General features: G+C 42.3%; 1 protein-coding gene across 1 annotated transcript in view; it reads right to left on the minus strand.

Moving 5' to 3' along the window:
• Positions 1–12,603, minus strand: part of LOC139645908 (collagen alpha-1(XIV) chain-like) — a gene marked incomplete at its 3' end in the record, with an annotated part of 102,260 nt that extends 89,657 nt beyond the window's left edge. Inside the window, exons 1-2 of the mRNA XM_071521778.1 lie at positions 12,544–12,603; positions 4,436–4,552 (exon numbers count right to left, since the gene is read on the minus strand). The remainder of the gene's footprint in view (positions 1–4,435; positions 4,553–12,543) is intronic.
• Positions 12,604–15,578: the final 2,975 nt, after the last annotated feature.

A 15,578-nucleotide genomic window follows, 5' to 3' on the forward strand; every position in this document is an offset into this window, starting at 1 on the left:
TAAGGTATTAATTTATACATTATTTAATAGTCATCTTTATAACCTTAGTTACCTACCTTAGTTAACATGAACACCATTAGTAAATTACACATTAACTGTTAATTAGGGATTAGTTAATGCTTATTAAGCATTAACTAACCCTTAACTTAGTGTACCCTTATTGTAAAGTGTTACCAATAAATACATAAATAAATAAATAATAAACACTTTTTACTTTTTGTATGGGAGGAGTGACTTCGAAACATTTTGTCTTTTGTAAATTGGTAGTTTCCAAAGCTGAAAATGTTGTGCTCGTTTGGCCTCCTCCTGCACATCGCTGTCTGTCAAATCCTTGCTGGGAATGTTAGAAGAATGTTTACCAAGGCCATGCCGCCATGTTGGAGGAATGACAACAGAAGGAGAGATTGTAATCTTCTCACCTCTTTCTGACAAAATTGAGAAAATACCTGTTTTTTTTTGGCAAGGTGGTGAGAAGTGGAAAGATCACTGAGGAAACAGCCGGCAACATTACAGTCTCTCCTTTACTCTTCTAACGTTAACGTGACTTTGTTGTGAGCTTTGTAAACTCCCTCCACTGTAATTTAAACAGAACACAAATTGAATGCTTGGGGCTTTTCATCATATCAATAAAACGGTAAAGACGACTCCGGCGCGCCCATTTTCTCACACCGCAGTAAAAACTTGGCCGCGGTTTGCCTCGTCTGCAGCGAGCCTCATGACTGTAATCACACGTCAACTTACAGATCCTCGCCTGATTACTGTGATTACAGTCAATCAAAGGTATGGAATTAATTTCATCCCAGTGTAAGTGCAGTAAAGCCGACCAGACGGCTCTGTTTCCCGGTGAAGAATCCTGGCAGAGAGAAGGCTTTCTGTCACCAGGTCCAACCCAGCCAGCTGCCCCATTAACCTTTTGTTGCTGAGACTGACAGTGATGCTGGAAACTACCGGGTGAGATGATAGCACTGTTACATCATCACAGGAAAAAGTTACATCAGAGCCAGTGGAATGTACGGAAGAGGATTAGGGACACATGTGAAAAATGTATTTGAGTTTCTGAGATTAAGACTTTAAAGTCAGAATTCTGCATTTAAAATCAGAATTCCGAGATTAACGTCAAAATTTGGAGAATAAAGTCAAAATTCTGAGATTCAAGTCAAAATTTGGAGAATAAAGTCAGAATTCTGAGATTCAAGTCAAAATTTGGAGAATAAAGTCAAAATTCTGAGATTCAAGTCAAAATTTGGAGAACAAAGTCAGAATTCTGAGATTCAAGTCAAAATTTGGAGAATAAAGTCAAAATTTGGAGAATAAAGTCAAAAGTCTGAGATTCAAGTCAAAATTTGGAGAATAAAGTCAAAATTCTGAGATTCAAGTCAAAATTTGGAGAATATAGTGAGAATTCTGAGATTAAAGTCAAACTTCTGAGATTAATCTCTGAACTAAAATACAGTTTAAAATTCAGCTATAATATATACTGTAGTTTTGATCCAATTTGGGTTTTCATGTTTCGTGGTCTCAATTAAAGCTTCACTAGCCAAGATTTTAATGTGAAGTGTGGCTGCAACAGAGAAGAGCGTCCCATCCTCCCTAACTGAGACGCTGCAGATTCTCCCTATTTGCCCAATTAATTTCTGGGGTCGTGTGTGAAGGGAAATTTTCTTGCTGCACATGAAGTGACAAAATTCAAAGAGCAGAATACAAAACTTTCTCCTCAACAGCAGCAAACAAGCGCTCTGTCCAGAGAAACCTGGATTCACCAACGCTGGCTGAACCTCTTCACTTCCTCCACCTTTACTTTATTTTACAGGATTTCTGGATAATGAAGCCCTTCAAATATTCAAAAATTCAAAAATGATCTCTTGTTGCCATTTGGGGGGCGCCAGAGTACAAAGTTGTCTAGTGCACTAGACTTAACTTATGATGTTGGGGCAGTTCAAGAAGCTGAAAGAAATTTGGGTTCACTGATTTCTGGGTAATGAAGTCCTCCAAACTTTCAAAAATTCAAACAGTTATCTCCCACTGTCTCATGGGGCGCCAAAGTGCAGCTTTATATAATCTACAGGTTCCAGCTGTGCCGGGTTTGACTCTCATGATAAAACGTAACTAATTTTCCGTAGCCACACCTCCACCTAAAACTTTTTCAAAAATTCAAGCAGAACAGCTGGTTAGAAAAGGGCGGGGCCTCTGTGGGCTGTCATCATTCTTCAAACCAATAAAACTGTGTGAGGGCGGAGCCTGGTGCTGCTGCTCACCTGTGTGTTGTCCTACTTTTCTCGTAGCCCATCGGTAAACTCCCCATTATCCCTGTTTTGAAGCAGAGTGTTCAAGATAAGAAGCTGTAAAGGCTTCACCGACTCAATTTGATGCCGAGAGCAAACTGCTGACAAAACTGAAGCAAATCTTAAGTCAAAGTTTTCATCCATTTTTATCGTTAGTGTAGCGAGGAAACTTGCAGACAGACAAAACAAACCAGGAGCCATTTCCGCGTCCTGTGTTTTCAAACTCAGAGCCAATCATACGGCTGCTTCTGGCTCCACAAGGTCTTTATATCCAACATTTTCTGACGAGAACTTCTCCAGACCTCCGTTAGTTTGGGGCGGAGGTGTGGCCACGCAAGATTAAAAACCTCACTGATTGGCGAATCTGACAACCCGCTCTCTCCGACCCCCATTTCCTCCAACCCAGAGGAGCTGAATGACTGGAATGAGCTGCACAAATTCACCTCACTTGGGATAAATCCTCAAATACTCAAGTTTTCATCCCTCATGTCATGTTTGTTATCCTGAGTAATTCCCTAAAAATCAAGGCGCTGCCCAATCGCCCCAAGCAACAAAAAACTCACAAGAAACTCTAGATATGGCTTTTTCTCCATCGAGCAGAATCAAGTTGTTTCTTTACTTTTAGCTACAAAAAAAAATATTAGGTTTGTATTATGTTACCATGGCGACTGTGACATATTCATACTGTATTTAAGCCTGACTGAGGCAAACGGCTTAGTATTTCTTCTTACCCAAGGAATCAGTCTGAGGTGTTTGTTCTCTAAGCCATTTTCCTAAACCTTGAAAAACCTGGAGTGAAATCCCCTTCTGAAAAACTGCAACCCACCACAGCTTCCACACCCTGAGCAGCAGAGCGGTTACATCAGATCCTGTGTCGGGTTACATGCCTCTCTCTCTCTCTCTCTCTCTCTCTCTCTCTCTCTCTCTCTCTCTCTCTGCGGTGTGAAGCGGCTCGCAGGTGAAAGACACATAAAAAAAAGGTTGATTTGTTCTCCCTCGGGCCAAGAGGTTTAACTACTGTGAGGTCCCAAGTGCATAACTAGGATTCTTGTCCCACCAGCAAATGACATAAATACTTAAGATGATTTGTGAACGGCAACGCTGTGAAACCTTCCTCGATTCGTCCTCTATTGAAGAGTCTAGTTTGGGTGCGACATGTATTTGTGCTACTTTCCAACACTGCATGAAGCACATACTGACGCAAGCTGTGCTGTAAAGACACATCATCCCTCTGCGACTACAGTACTGCTGAGGTGCCGCCGAGCAAGGCACGACACAACCAGCTTCTCGATGAATAAAGTTTAAACTAGAAGACACTCAGTAGAACACAAGCCTCCGCCCGACTTGCAAAGCTGCAGCCTCCGTAACGATTAACGTTTTTTCCTCCAGCTTTGATTTTCCAACAAAATAGCACGTGAAAGCAACGCTGTTTAACAGCCCAGGTGTTGGACTTTCCCTCCCGCACATGAACACAGCATAGTAGTTGTGACTGAAAGAAAAAAATCGTCAATCAACTGATATCCAAGAAAATAGAAACAAAATCCACGGGACTTAAAATGAAGAGTTGAAGACATTCCACCGCTCGTCCGAGAGACTTCATCACTTCTTCATTTGAGTCCATTTTGTTTCTATTTTCTTCATCAGTTGATTAGATTTTGGTCGCGATCCAGATCTGGAATTTCCACCATTGGAAATTTTCATTTTTTAGCCATAACTGTAATGCTGCATTCATGTGTTGGTGGGAAAGTTCGAAATCGGAGACTTCCAAGTCGGCTGCTAAACAGCGTTGCTTTCACATGCTATTTTATAAATCATACCTGGAAGAAAAAACATTAACAAACATAAATCGTTACAGAGGCTGCAGCTTTGCAAGTTTTCAGCGTTGGCGAAGATTTACCTGGATGACTGACACAGACCTAATCGGCTGATGTCTGAACCAACGACCATCTGTCCACCAGATTTCAGCCAAATCCATTCCAAACTTTTGAGATTTTTGTCAGACGGGTGAAAAGACCCACCTTCCAAATTCACAAGCGAAGGTAAAGAGAGAGAACCTCCATCCTCCATCTATCCAGCAAAGCAACGAACACGGTTATCTCTTCCTGTCTGAAACATGGGCTTGTGGGTATTTTTTCCCGCTTGCTGGATCTTACCTGGTCTTGTGGTATAAATCACTTTGTAGCGTTCAAAGTTTCCTTTCGGCTCTTTCCAGGAGACGTGCAGCGTGCCGGGAGCCTGGACTTTAGCACGAAACCTCCGAGGAGACGAAACTGGACAGAGAAACAACAACAGCAACGGCTCAAACAATAACTGTGAGAAGAAGCACATATTAAATAAATGAATGAATGAATTAATGAATGAATGATTCCTATCATGCAATGTGTATTCGTACAATATTTTCATCTTAGTAGTAGGAAAGGTTATTGTAATTATTAGGGGATATTAGGGCATCAAAAGCAATGGAAGGAGTTCAGTTTTGTTCAATCGATCAGTGTTCTAGGGTTGATAATAAAACGACTAAATATAAAAACTCAAGCACAGAGTCTTGGTTTTATGCGCACGGCTTAAGCTTAAACTTTTGACGGAGCAGTCTTATATAAAATATACAATTTCCAAACGCACATATGTGTTACTTTCCAACGCCACATATATTAATAATAACACCATATGCTGTGTCAAACTGTGTTGCGATTAACAGATGTTTTGCGTTGAAAAGTGAAAAATGTACGTTTTTTTTTTCTCCCCCCTCCGAAACTCAAGACACGAATTGGCCAGTCGGGAAGTTTCCCAAATAAGAGATAAACGGCGTTATGCGTTATCAACCCCCCCCCCCCCCTCCCCCACCCCCGAATCGGCTCTCCGTCTGTCTGCAGCCGCCGCCCGCCCGCGACACGCAGAGCGACACGGAGAGCGAGTCACAAGTCAGACTGAACTCCCTCCAGAGTTTTTGGCGGCGTCGAGGCGGGCGGACGCTCCATCTGTGGGGGTTTTTTTTTTTTTTTTTTTTTAAACAGAAGACTGTATCTCGTCCAGGCGGGAGGATACACATAAGAGAGATTAGCTTGCACAGATGTCACATTAAAAAGTAAAGTCCCATTCTCCTCCTCCTCCTCCTCCTCTTCCTCCTCCTCCTCTTTTCTGGTTTATTGACAAGCCGTTCACTGTGTTCGTCTCTGTGGGGAAACGGTCGGTTCTCTTTCTTTTTCTGTGCTCCACTTATCGTCGGCATCAAAGCGACGCCCCTGCCTCTCATCCTGATTAGGTGTTGGCCCTATCAGCCCCATCTCTCTCTCTCTCTCTCTCTCTCTCTCTCTCTCTTTCTCTCTCTCTCTCTCTCATGGCTGTCCCTCCGTCTCTCTCTTTCTCCCTGTCCCCGATCTCCTTCTCTGTCTTTCTTCTCTTTCTCCCTCTCTGTTCTCTCTCTCTCTCTCTCTCTCTCTGAAAATCCTCTTCTGAGGGGAAAAGAAAAGGACGAGGAGAAAGAAGGAGGGAATGCGACTTTTCTTTCAATTGTGAGGAGAGGGGGGGAAAAAGAACAAGAACAAAGGCACCAAAGGGAAAAGGCACTGGAATAGCGTCGGTACACTATTCCTCTCCTGTCGTCAGCAGGAGCGTTTCAGGTCGACAACACACAGTGACTAGAGCCACTGGGCTGCTTCGCATTAAAAAAACACTTTACAGCGGCTCTAACCTGTGTTCTGACCCATGGAACAGTTTGTAAGTACACAATAATACTGCATTTCATAGTTTTATCGCGTACCTAAGCAGTATTGCTGTGTTTTTACATGAATTCACAGGTTAAAACACTGGAAAGGGGCCATTGTAAAGCAACATTATAACCAAAACCACATTTCCAGGCTCAATTACCACAACATCCCATCATTTTCACACAGGCAGAGACAAATCCCACAGAATAAATATATAATATGTATATGCAGACGCAACACATTCCCCGATCCAATTTGGTAAGAAAAAAAAAACCCTGAAATAAATAAATAAATAAAAGCAAAGCCAGGGGGTGAAAAAAAAACAAAAAACACAAGCGAAACCCACAAACTCGTTGGTGTGTTTGTGTCCTCATTATGAGGTGAGCCATCTGCTGCCGCCGACTTCTTTAAATACCTACACTGTGATTGACGCCGCGGCTCCGGAGCGCGACAAACAACAGGCTTAAAGGGATGATTCACCCAAAATAAAATGAGAAAACATATTGACATCAGATGTCCTCGTTAAACACACTCCTTAAAAGGGAATGTGTCATTTTCAGAGGCTCTTTGAGTCCTGTTTGGGACAAAATACACATACATATAAAACATATGTTAAAAACAACATATTAATGTTGTCGTTAACAGATGAGCTAATCTTAACTCCTGTGTCACAGAGCTGGGGACTCGAGTCACAGTTTTAATTGCTTGAGTCTTGACTTGATGCATAAAGAGAAGACTTTAGACTCGACTTGACTTGGGTTCTGGTGACTTGGGACTTGACTCTGACTTGTACTCTGATGACTTGAAAAGGTTTCTAAAGTCTTGACTTGAGATCTTGTGTTTGTGTAAATGACTCAGATTGAAAGTGATGAGATTTGTTCCAGCAGACGACTGAATTTAAATTCTGTTTTCTGAATTTGTATGGAATGATTGAATTTATTGAAGTTGAAACTGATTATAGAAATCAAACTCATGATGCTCTTACCAAGTTTTTATCCTATTAAAACCATATTGCATTGAAAAGTCCTAGATATTTAGTTTTCTTTAAGATATTAAATTGATACTGGACTCTTGATTTGTTCTGACTTGACTTGCTGTTCTACATTTAGACTTGAGACTTGACATTAATGACATGGACTTGACTTGGTAATCTACATTTAGACTTGGGACTTGACTTGAGACTTGAGCCTCAAGACTTGAGACTGACTTGGGACTCAAAACGAGACAGACAGATGTGTTGGAAATGACTTTTCCTTTTGAAGAGTGTGTCGTTCTTTTCTTGAGCTTTTCTACACAATTAAGAGTTATTCAGTGGCTCGTCTGCATTTCCTCCACAGTGTGGGATTTACTCGAGCCGATCAGACGTCTCCCCAGCCGCCTCGGTCGTATTTTGGGTGAACCGCCCCTCGAAGCGTGTCATTATCTGCAGAAAGCGACTCGTGTAGGTATGCAAAGAAACTTCAGTTCAGCGCAGGGAGGATAATCCTGATTTGAATGGAGAGAATATGAAGCCGGCGCATTCAACAGCAGGCAAAAATATTTATATATAAATACACATAAAAAAAAAATAAAAAAAAATACTGTACCAATTATCTCACCAACCTGAGGATGAGAATGAGGCCGGGGATTCGGCTCGGGGTTTAGCTCTCTGTCTCTGAAACAAAGGACATTCTCTCTCTGGAGAATGTCACTCGAATCCCAAATGATACGAGGAGCAGATTTGTGCCGTTCGGTTTGTACTGAATGCGAGTGTGTGTGTGTGTGTGTGTGTGTGTGTGTGTGTACAAAGGGGTGTGCAGGGTGTGTAAGTGTGTACGCATGTGTCTGTGTGTGTGTGTGGGTGGGTAGGTGTGTGTGTGTGAGCATGAATTATGGATGTTCACCCTCGCGCACATTTGGACGAGTGTTTTCCCGTGTATGCGCGTAAAAAAAACTCTGTGCACCTTATTCCATATGGCACCGGTGGTTGTTTTTCTCACACCTCTTAAGAAAACCTGCCAGTTCCTCAACAGCACGACAGACACACACACACACACACACACACACACACACACACACAGAAAGCCCTGGATCTTCTCCATGAGATTGTATTCTCACGCGGAGACAAGTATTGGATGCTGAGCAAACAGCCTGGCGAAGACAAAAGGCCTCGCCCATGGAGACGGGAACTTAATTCTCATCTATTTTTCATGAAGAGTCTCGAGCAAACAGCCGGGCAGAGCGCCGCTGCGGGCTGCGGAGGTGTCCGTCACACCCGGGGGAGTCGCACACGGAAAGTTCGAGTGCGTTTTGAATTACCGGGGGGGGGGGGGGGGGGGGGGGGGGGGGGGGGGCGGTGGTAATAGGTGAAGGGACGGCGCTGGGCTGGGGAGAGAAAACGGTAAAATCCCCATCGGCCAGTGGGAACCTTTGAAGGGCAGAACAGAGGGAGGATGGGAAGTTTTCCCCGACTCAAAAGAAACTCTGAGAAACTCTTTTTTTTTAAGAAGCAGCACCTTTGTGTTCTCGCTGCCAGGAGCTGCTCCCCACGCTCTGAAAGCTGCTACCTGCAGCATTTAACATCAAGAAATCATTACCACTTTGACTTCTACACATTGGTATTATCACCGTAAACAAACCAGACCCTCACTGAGCAGCCGGTCAGCCTCTATCAGCCTCTACTCTGCATCCTCCACTGTTTCTCCACCTGGTGGATCTGGAGGGAAATCTGCTGGATCGCTTTACGGCACAAAACAGGAAGAGGTTCTGTTCTTCCAGAGCAAAACGGAGCTAAAGCTGAAAGAGTTTCTGGCAGCAGATGGTGGAAGGAGGGAAAGGAAGATGGAGAAATCACTTCCAACATGTTGATCCTCTTCAGGGAGGGGGAGGGAGGGGGAGGGAGGGCAGGAAGCAACGGGGCTGATGGGACATGTAGTCTTAATGTGGAGAAACACTGGAACTAACAATACTACTGGTGTGAGATAGAGGAGAACAATCATCTCCAACATGGACTCATTTGTTTAAGGTAATTAAACCAGTGTATCACAATTAATTTGACAATGATATACTGATGGTTAAAAAAGCTACATGCAGCACCTTTAAAAAGAAACTGTCATCTTCAGAGTGTCTAATTTGAGTCAACAAACATTTGTGTTACTTTTTGTTAAGAACAAATATGTCAGTAACTGTTGTTTTTAACATACGTTATGTTGAACAATAACATAAACAGGTGTTGTCCCAAAGAATACACATCATTTTTAAGAGTGTAGTTGTGTATAGTACACATGTCTACCTATGCTAGGTGTAGCATGACATCGGACTAATTGCTAATGATTTGGAGACAGACAGGGGAAAAGATCATGAGCATTCCTGTGGTCACTTTAATCAGACTTGTGTTTCATGTGGAGAATAAAATATTATTTCAGTTCAGACACTGGGAAATTCCACTTCCATTTCCTCTGCTTCTGATCATCTGAGTGGAATGTCAGTATGTTTCTGAACAGAAATAACATGATGAGACCCGGCAAAGCTGCTACTGAACAACTACTGACATCTGACCACATTCCCCACTCACTTTCCCCTCCAGGTACAGAAACCTGCACACACTTTCTTCAACGATTCTGCAGGGGGAAAACATGAGTAATGTGCAAAAAAAAAGACTGAACTAAGCTACTAAATCCCTATAAGGATTTCTTGACAGGTGTTAGGTTGGAGAGGCACTAAGTACATGACTAAGTAATAACTTAATAACGGCCTTGAATCATTTGCCTATATCCTTGGGTGACAGGATTGTTGGAGTTTCACGTCTTTGCTCTATCTATCTATCTATCTATCTATCTTTCTATCTATCTATCTATCTATCTATCTATCTATCTATCTATCTATCTAGCTATCTATCTATCTATCTAGCTATCTATGTGTCCTATAGTAATCCTATTATAAATTCAGAAGGATACTATACAAATATCACAGCTAAACAATCAGTCCATGTAGGAATATTATAGAAATATAGTGATTTTTTCTATCTATCTATCTATCTATCTATCTGTTCTAAGTTAGAATGTCATGCTGTATTTGTGTTTGCTGTTTTTCTGAACTTCTCACCTCATTTGAATCCTCTCAAACTAACATTTAGCCACAGAGCCAAAGCTGGCAGAGTTTCCCAGTGGAAACTATCCAAGTTATAACTCCTCATCTCCTCCTGGGTCGCCGCTGCAGCCGAGGCTCGCTCACTATAGACTCCTCACTGAGGAATGCTGCGGTTCCTTCAGTTTACAGACTCTCTGGCCAACACCGAGCAAGTGTCTCTTATTGTAACAGAGTTGTTCTGTTGCATAAGTGCCAGGCTGCACCTTCACTGGGCTGTTATGGCTGCAGATTGGAATTTTAGTTCTATAAACATTTTCTTGGAGGCAGAGGCTCAACCAAACCAAAGTTTGGTTGAGTTAAACCTCAATGGGAGGAGCCAGAGAACCACAGTTTTTATGGCCAAGTAACATTAGACTGAAGCTCAGTGAAAAAGACAAGAGGTAAGAGAGGAAGAAGCTAATTCAAGTTCAAACTAGCCATACTAGCCGTCTAGGTAAGATAGTTAGCTAGCTGCTAGCCTTTCAATATCAGGAATATGATAGACATGAATGAAAGTCATTACATTTATATTTTTTAATCATATTTTGACCAGAGTTCCCTCTTTTCTATTCAAGTTTAACAGCTAGCTAACTTGCGCAAACTGTGGTTCTTTGGCTCCACCCGCTGAGGTTTAACTCAACCAATCAGATTATTTCTGCCTCCAGAGCAGCTCTGCCTCTGAGAAATGTTTGAATAACTAAATCTAGAAAAATATTTTTTACACACCTAAAAATCTTTAAGTGACAAAAACCAAAAAGGTGGATATAGAGAAACAAATGTAATCCCACACACTGTCTGTATAGGACTGAAAGCAGGCAAAAATGCTTTGCCTGATGAAGGTCCTGTGACAGAAACATGTGCATGATTATATTTCTTTCTAATAATAACTAACTCTACAATCTGCTGTTATGGTTAAGGCACAGTATCAGCACCATGTTGTATCTGAATGGGTTTATCATGGTTATGGTACTGTGTCAGCAGGCTTTCATTTTCCACTGGGACACTGAGCAGGTTTAGTCCTGTATGCAGACTTTACTCTGACTCCACCCTTTGGAAGTGTTCCAGCACCAAATATATTTGGGTGCAGCAAGTAACAAGCTATGCACAATGGAAACATCAATCTTTTTGTGTTTTTTTTTTTATATTCATAGACCAGATTTGACCAGGCAACAGTTCCTAGACGTCACAGCACACTTATGCAATAGATAAAAATAGATTGAGTGATCTAAGATCCATGACCAGGTCTCCTTTATAACAACATGAAAGGCAAAACTGACTCAAAGTCAGCGCTGCTATTCTGAAAAACTCGATGAATATCAAACCAGCAGAGCGCTCCATTCACCATCAGCATGATGGAGGGAAGCTGTGAGAGACGGTGAAAGGTTGCCTTGGTAAAAATGAGCAAATGAAACCAGTTAATGATGGAGTTAAGGAGGCTTGTCTGTATGTTAATGAGTGATGTTATGTGTTAATTGTGTTATAAGTTAATTGAGTTAAATGGGGTGAGAGATGTTGGCATCAGCACATGGATTTACAACATCAGCAGACAGACAGAGCATCACAGGGTGAGCTGCTCTCCTGCAGCAGAGGAGTTACGGTCAAACAGTTAATGGACTAGAGGAGTTAGACAGGAGCTTCTTTCAGGCTGATTCATGTAACGTTAGTCGAGTCAGTTAATAGGTAAGAGAAGGGCAAAATTTCTTCAATTTCAACAGTATGATTCACAAGTTGTGTATAAGTTTTCACATCTGAAACCTCAGTTACACAGAGATAAATCACACACATCTCACAGGTTAGAAAACCACAACAAACAGACAGTAAAACACATTTTCATGATTATGATTTTAACATCAAGGCTTTTCCCTTTGAGATAGACACATGTGGGTAAAGGCACTTTAAAACAGTAAAAAAATAAAGTGATTGAGACCAAAGCTGCACATCAAAATGGAGACATACAACACTGATATTCAGAATTCAATCAGTACGACCAATAATACCTCAGTTTCCACAGCAAGGCCACACTGAGCTTAGCGAGGCTAGCAGCCAATTCAAAATGTTCCTGTCACAAGGCTGACAGCAGAGGGGCATAAATGGAAGAACTAGTCTGTGGTTAGCCCTGTTTGGCCCTTGTTAGCCCTACATGCAAATGAGGAAACTATTCTGTTGCTAGCCCTGATTGGCCCTATAGTGGAAAGTCTTGGCTAGCCCTGTTCGGCCCTGTTTGGCACCATCGTGTGGAAACCTTATCTAGCCTTGTGGCACCATCATGGAAAGACCTGTCTAGCTCTGTTTGGCCCTATAATGGAAAGCCATGTTAGCCCTGTTTGACCCTCTTTGCCCTGTTTCACCCTCTTAGCCCTGTTTGGCCCTGTTTAGCCCTGTTTGCCCATGTGTGGCCCTGTTAGCCCAGTCCGGCCCGGCAGTGGAAACTCTCGGTCAGGACTTACCTTGGCCCTGGGCCGACTGAGAGAAGACAGAGAGCAGAACGAAGGCCAGCAGGCAGAGACTCAGTCTGACTGACAACTGCATCCTGATACTGCAGAGAGGGGGGGCACACCTGGGGGAGGGGGGTCGGGGGGGGGGGGGGGGGGGGGGGGAGTGAGGTACGGCAGGACGGAAGAGAGAGGAGAGGAGGAGGAGGAAGAACAGAGGGGGAAGCCGAAGATGAGGGGGGAAGAGAGGAGGAAGAAAGAGGGGAGGAGAGGAAGGAGGGGGAGGAGAGTGAGGTGAAGAAGAAGAGAGGAGAGGAGGGAGCAGGGAGGGGAAAGAGGGGAGAGAGAAGGGAGGAGAGGGAGGAGAGGAGGGGAGAGAGGAGGGAGGAGAGGAGGGGAAAGAGGGGAGAGAGGAGGGAGGAGAGGGGAAAGAGGAAAAGAGCAGAAGGTTAAACACAGTGAGACACAGGATTCAATTAATGTATGAGAGAGAGAAAGAGAGAGGGAGACAGAGAGAGGGTTAAATGTGTATGTATAAGTGCATGCATGCGTGTGTGTGTGTGTGTGTGTGTGTGTGTGTGTGTGTGTGTGTGTGTGTGTGTGTGTGTGTGCGGTTCCACTCTCTGCATGCAGCAGCATGAAACCGCCTGCAAACAAAACCACACTGTTACCTCTAATTATTCCAATTTACTGTTTAGTTCTGGGCTTAAAGTGGTAATCCACAAGATCCACGGGTTTCTTGATTTTGGCAGCAGCTTTGGTGATAAGCGGTCATTGATTGATTGATTGATTGATTGGTTGATTAGTTCATTAAAGTGTCACACACACAAGCTGCCCAGCCCACATGCACTGACATGACAGAAACAAGTTACAGCATCATGAAAAAGAAAAAGATTCAGCAAACTCTGGAAACTTCCCTTTCTGAAACACACTTGAAGCTTCATAATCATCCAGCCAAACGTTAATTCGTAAAAACAGAAGTAATTTTGCTGTGCAACACATTTCTTAGATCAACAGTAGAACCTAAACTTAATCTCATTCTCAGTTTCTCCCAAATCACAGATCAGCAGATAATGTTCTTTCATCTTCAGGAGTTTTACTGAACATGTGTGTTCATGTGTTTGTTTCTGTCTTACATGTTCAGGCTACATGTGTGTTTTTTATTCTTTTCATTGTGAAGCACTTTGTACTTTGCGTAAGAAAAGTTCTACAGAAATAAAGTTTATTATAATTAGCTAACGTTGAACTCAATTTATGACTATATTTAGACATTTGCCAGCATATAAGTGGATGGAGGTGAAGCATATAAGGAAGTAATTGTTAACAAATTGTCAGTAATTGCTTAATGACTAAACACAATTAGATTTTTAATGAAAGAAAGCAGTTTAAATGTGATATTCTCTCAAAAAAGTAGGTAACCTGGGTCTCAACCTTGCCACTGTGTGTGTGTGTGTGTGTGTGTGTGTGTGTGTGTAAAGTCCTCTTATAGCTGCACCAAACCCGAGCCGTTCCTCCCTGCAGGTTCTTCAGCTGCAGGTTCAACTAACAGACCAATCGCCTCTAATTGGACTAACTGGTTTCCACTTAAACGGAGAAAACAGCCACGCAACACCAGCTAACACCGAAGAAATACTTTCTAATGAGGAGGCGGGAACCTGAGAGACTTGAGTGTGTCTCAGTTAAGACTCTGCAGGAATCTGACACCTTCCATTTCAAACTTTTGTATCTTCTGTCAGTTTTCGATTTCAGGTAATTTTCAGTGTTTTCTGGCTGTGAATGACACTTGAAATGTGGCAGCTCCCACATGTCAGCGTTAGCATAAACTGTACATCCAATAATATGACTGGAAGATGAGCAGAGATAAGATTTTATGACGACTGAGAAACTGACAGCAGCACTATCATCACTATAAAATCCTTATAATATTCCTATAATATCCCTATAGTGAGCTGTCTGTGGCTTTCTATAGTGAGTTTACAGTGACAGAGTTTACAGTTATCATACTTTGCAATTTTATTTCCTATGATATTACTGCAATATTCCTATAAAATTCCTACGGGAGCTTATCGTGCGTCTATGATTCCCAATAGTGAGTTTATAGTAAGATTATCACATGGTGTTTTTTATTCCTATAGGATATTTATCTATAGTTTACAGTTTTGTTGTGATACTGTGTTTGTATAGTGTCCTTCTAAAGTTTATTATAGGATCAATATAGATATTTTTAGGGTGATTTGCTTCAATATCTGCCCGATCAATCAAAGCGCGCTCTCACTACTTCTGAGGTGAATTCAGTAGTAACCAACAGCCAGTTTACGTATCTCATTACCGAAACCCTCTCTGTTTACAGTAAACAAGTTTCCTTTGATCGCATCTGAAACACAGGTGAGATTTCCACGTCGCGCCATCCGCAGCAGAGCGCGTGCAGAGCGGGGAGAGGTGTGGAAGCCCCGCAGGAAAAAGGAAAAAAAAAAAAAGCTAATTTTGCGGATAAACCTGCGTGAATAAACAGCGAGGATAAACAAACAGCTTTACCTTTTCAGAGCAGAAGTGTCCGGTCATCAGCTGATCCACCGGCCGCGGTCTGAACAGCTCCGGTCCCCAACGCGACTCTGACACTCTGTTCACAACTCTCTCCTCTCCCTCTCTCTCCCTCTGCCGACCAGGGTCAAGCTGCACAGAATAACACACGGCACTTCCTGTCACCACTTTCAAAATAAAACCTCGACTGACGATCATTATGTTGGGAAATAAAAAAAGACGGGAAAGCTGTAACCTCCAGTCAGTGGGCATCGTGAGGAAAATAATAATGATCAGTGGTGGAAGAAGTATTCAGATCTTTGACTTAAGTAAAAGTAGCAATACCACAGTGTAAAAATACTTTGTTACAAGTAAAAGTCCTGCATTCAAAATCTTACTTAAGTCAAAGTACAAAAGTATTAGCATCAAAATAAACTTAAAGTAGCAAAAGTAAAAGTAGTCATTATGCAGAATGGCCCATTTCAGAATCATATATATCATGTTATCGGACTATAATTATTGATGCATTA

This window comes from Centroberyx affinis, unplaced genomic scaffold, assembly GCF_046629955.1.
Source record: "Centroberyx affinis isolate AG114_WGS23_722 - 3 ecotype Tasmania unplaced genomic scaffold, CSIRO-AGI_Caff_v1 ptg000924l_1, whole genome shotgun sequence".
Classification (NCBI taxonomy): domain Eukaryota; kingdom Metazoa; phylum Chordata; class Actinopteri; order Beryciformes; family Berycidae; genus Centroberyx; species Centroberyx affinis.